This window comes from Macrotis lagotis, chromosome X (genome assembly GCF_037893015.1).
Source record: "Macrotis lagotis isolate mMagLag1 chromosome X, bilby.v1.9.chrom.fasta, whole genome shotgun sequence".
NCBI classification, from domain to species: domain Eukaryota; kingdom Metazoa; phylum Chordata; class Mammalia; order Peramelemorphia; family Peramelidae; genus Macrotis; species Macrotis lagotis.
The window spans coordinates 457,172,862-457,177,729 of record NC_133666.1 but is presented as its reverse complement, the minus strand read 5'-3'; the positions used below and the strand labels follow the sequence as shown (position 1 = coordinate 457,177,729).

The window sequence follows — 4,868 nt, the reverse complement described above, 5'->3', positions numbered from 1 at the left end:
CTTAGCAGCAACTACATTAAAAGCTCGTAGGGCTTGGAACATAATATACTGGAAGGCAAAAGAGCTTAGAATGAAACCGAGAATCAACTACCCAGTAAGGCGGAATGTCCTCTTCCAGGGGAAAAGATGGACTTTCAATGAACCAGGAGAATTTCAAAGGTTCCTGTTGGAATGGCCAGAGCTGAACAGAAGGTTTGATCTTCAGATACAGGACTCAGGGAAACACAGAGATTGGAGGAGAAGAGGAAAATATGAGGGACTTAATGATGATTAACTGCATGTATTCCTATATAGAAATATGACACTGATAATACTCATATGAACCTTCTCAATTAACAGAGCGGGTAGAAGGAGATTCTATAGATGAAGCACAGGAGAAAGCTGAATTTGAAGATAAAATATGGTGTAAAAATGGAGTCAATAGAAAAAAAAAGGAAATGTAATTGGAGAAAGAAAAAGGAGAGGGGAAATAGGCCAAGATACTTCATATAAGAATTTTGTTTATTCCAATGAACTATTGCAGTGATATGGAAGGGGAGAGGGCAAGGGGGAATGAGAGAATCTTCACTCTCATCAGAGATAGCTAGAAGAGGAAATAGCATATATATACTCAATGGGGTATAGGCATCTGGAGAAAGAAGGGGGGTAGAGGGGGAAGGGGTGGGGATGTGAATGAAGGAGGAGAGGATGGACCATGGTAGGAGAGTGGTCAGATATAACACATTTTCTTTTTTTACTTCTTGCAAGGAGCTGGGATTGGATAGCCTGTCTGGGACCATAGGGCCAGGTGGATGCTGGGTCTAAGAGGTGGTATGGGGGCTCAGGGCCTCTTGGCCCCAGGGCCAGGGATCTGTCTGATGCGCTACTCAGCTACCCTACAGCAGAGTCACAGTGAAAGGAGAGAGAAAATATAGTACATGGTAGTGGAGAAATACGAAAGGAGGGAGTTGTGATCAGCAATAGCAACGATAGAAAAATATGGAAGTAACTTTTGTGATGGAGTTATCATAAAGAATGTGATCCACCCATGACAGAGTTGGTGGTGTTGGAACACAGACTGAAGTACATTTTTATTATTATCATTATTATTTTCGGGGGGGGTGCAGGGCAAATGGGGCTGGGTGGCCTGCCTGGGGCCGCATAGCAGGGTGATTGTTGGGTGTCTGAGGCCAGATTTGAACCCGGGTGCTCCTGGATCAAGGGCCAGTGCTCTGTCTGCCACCCAGCCAAACCTACTATTATTACTATTTTATTTTATTTTTGGTCTTTTTTTTTCTTTTGGGGGTTTTTGCAGGGCAGTGGGTTTGGGGTGGCTTGCATGTCACACAGCTGGGTGATTGTTGGGTGTACAGGGCAGGATATGGGCTCGGGTACTCCTGGCTCCAGGGCTGGTGCTCCATCCACTGCGCCACCTGGCCATACCTACAATTATTACTATTATATTTTTAATTTTAATTTTAATTTTTTTCTCTCCCTTTATCGCTCAAGCGAGTCTATATTTTTTGGGGGGAGGGGGTATTTTGTTTACTCTTAAACAAGAATATTTTATTAATGTATAAAAAACATTATTTGTACAAAGTGAGAATAAATAAATATTAAATTTTTAACAAAAAGAACTACCCTAAATCACACTTTTACCAAAAGTTTGAGCACTCCAGAACATGACTGACTACTCTCAGAATCCTAGGAGTAACTGAAAGTGGCTGCTTTTATTACTGTAATTTCTGATCCTGTGTTTTCCATTATCAGTAACCTAATACATTTAATTAGGTATTATCAAAGCCATTTCTTCAAATGAAATAACAACACTGATTGATACAAAATACCAGCTGGGTGGCACAGTGGACAGAAGGCTGTCTCTGAAGTAAGAAGACTCATCTTCCTGAGTTCAATTCAAATATGGCCCCAGACACTTAGGCTCTGTGGCCCTGAGCAAGTCATTGAACTCTGCCTTAGTTTCCTCATCTATAAAATGGACTGAAGATGAAAAGGGCAAACCATTCTAGTTGCTTTGTCAAGAAAGCCCCAAATGGGTCATGAATAAACAGACAAAACTGAAAAATAACCGAACAACAAATTCTTCCCAAAAATATATGAAACAGACCCTCATCAGAAAAGATTCATCAGAAAAGTATTCTCAATCTTAAAGCACAATATTAGTGAGTAAAAAATGTATAATATGTAGCAAATGGTAATTCAAAACTCTTAGTACCCCAGGGACTGGATAGCCTTTTTTTCATAGCATCCTTTTCAGGGCTAATGCTTCTAGCAGTCCTCTCCATTATCATAATCCCTCAAGCTGTGTCCTTCCTTAGATGACTGACTTTCTGTATCCATCTGACCTCAGTGTCTTTCTTCACTCCCACTCCCAGTACAAATGCTTCCTTTACCTTCAGACACTACTTTTTGCAGCTGCTAACTAAAATACATCCTAGACTGTTCAAACCTTTCTTAACTCACAAGATCAATTACACACTTCGATCCTGGCATACTCATTGACCTAAAATTATCAAAGAATAAATATAAAGAGGCAGTGCTTGGTTCAGCAGCACATATACTAAAATTGGAAACATACAGAGAAGATTAGCATGGCCCCTGTGCAAGGATGACACTCAAATTCGTGAAGCATTCCATATTTTTGAATTGGGAAGGAAGAGACAAAATTCTCACTCTTTGCAGATGACATGATGGTCTACCTAGAGAATCCCAAGAAATCATCCAAAAAACTACTGGAAATAATTAACAATTTTAGCAAAGTTGCAGGTTATAAAATAAACCCTCATAAATCCTCAACTTTTCTATATATGTCTAGCAAGATACAACAGGAAGAGCCAGAAAGAGAAATCCCATTTAAAGTAACCTCAGACAATATAAAATACCTGGGAGTCTATTTGCCAAGACAGACTCAGAAACTTTTTGAAAACAATTAAAAAACACTTCCCACACAAATTAAATCAGATTTAAATAACTGGGCAAATATCAACTGTTCATGGATAGGTAGAGCTAATATAATAAAAATTACAATTCTACCAAAACCAAACTATCTGTTTAGTGCCCTACCAATTAAAATTCTAAAAAAAAATTTAATGAGTTAGAAAAAGTTGTAAGTAAATTCATATGGAGAAATAAAAAATCAAGAATTTCTAGTAATTTAATGAAAAAATGCAAAAATTATATTATAAAGCATCAGTCATCAAAATTGTTTGGTACTGGCTAAGAAATAGAGTGGTGGACCAGTGGAATAGACTAGGTGCAATAGCAGGAAATGATTATAGTAATGTGCTGTTTGATAAACCCCAAGAGTCCAGCTATTGGGATAAAAACTCTCTCTTTGATAAAAACTGTTGGGAAAATTGAAAGTTAGTATGGAAGAAACTTAGATTAGACCAACACCTCTCACCCTTTACCAAGATAAGATCCAAATGGTAACAGGATTTAGACATAAAAAACAGTACTATAAGCAAATTAGAAGATCAAGGACTAGTTTACCTGTCAGATCTATGGAAAGGGGGGAAGTTTATGACTAAGGAAGAGATGGAGAACATCAGAAAAAACAAACTAGATGATTTTGATTACATTAAAATAAAAAGCTTTTGCACAGATAATACCAGTGTAACCAAGATCAAAAGAAATGTAGTAAATTGGGAAACAAACTTTACAACTAATGATTCTGACAAAGGACTCATCTCTAAAATATATGTAGAACTGAGTCATATTTAAAAAAAAAACCATTCCCTAATTGACAAATGGTCAAAGGATATGCAAAGGCAATTTACAGATGAGGAGATCAAAGCAATCCATACCCATATGAAAAATTGCTCTAAATCACTAATTATTAGAGAAATGCAAGTTAAAGCTTCTCTGAGCTACCACCTCACACCTCTCAGACTGGCCAATATGACCAGAAAGGATAATGATCATTGTTGGAAGGGTTGTGGGAAATCTGGGACACTATTACACTGTTAGTGGAGCTGTGAACTCATTCAAATTTTCTGGAGAGAAATTTGGAACTACGCCCAAATGACAACAAAAATGAGCATACCCTTTGATCCAGCAATACCACTACAGGGTCTATACCCTGAAGAGATGATGAAAATGGGTAAAAACATCACTTGTACAAAAATATTCATAGCAGCCCTGTTTTGGTGGAAAGAATTGGAAATCAAGTAAATATCCTTCAATTGGGGAATGGCTTAGCAAACTGTGATATATGTATGCCATGGAACACTATTGTTCTATTAGAAACCAGGATGGAAGGGAATTCAGGGAAGCCTGGAGGGATTTGCATGAACTGATGCTGAGTGATATGAGCAGAACCAGAAAAACACTGTATACCCTAACAGCAAAATGGGGATGATGTTCTACCCTGATGGACTTCCTCATTTCATCAGTGCAACATTCAGGGATAATTTTGGGTTGTCTGCAATGGAGAATACCATCTGTATCCAATTAAAGAACCATGGAGTTTGAACAAAGTTCAAGGACTATTCCCTTTAATTTAGAAAAAAACATATCTTATTGTCTGATCTTGTTATCTCTTACACTTTTTGTTTCTTCCTTGGGGGATGTAATTTCTCTCTCATCACACTCAATTTGGATCAATGTACAACATGGAGACAGGGTAAAGACTGACAGATTGCTTTCTGTGGGGGGGGGGGTAGGATTGGGGGAAAATTGTAAAACTCAGATAAAATCTTTAACAATAAAAATATAAAGAGGCAGAAGAACCCATGTACTTAAAGTCAGTGGAGGATGAGTGAGAAATAAAATAGTTGTCCCATTCTCCACCCAATTCTAGGGATCTGCTCAATATAGGGACACTATTCCAGAGGGCAACTGACTGTACTCACACTTCCCAAGGTAATCTT

At 38.1% G+C, this 4,868-nt stretch overlaps 1 non-coding gene across 1 annotated transcript; it reads left to right on the top strand.

The window, feature by feature from the left end:
* Nucleotides 1-2,533: 2,533 nt before the first annotated feature.
* Nucleotides 2,534-2,640, top strand: LOC141503568 (U6 spliceosomal RNA). Its single transcript, XR_012472915.1, has one exon. It is a non-coding gene; the product is annotated as a U6 spliceosomal RNA (small nuclear RNA).
* The last annotated feature ends 2,228 nt before the right edge of the window (nt 2,641-4,868 follow it).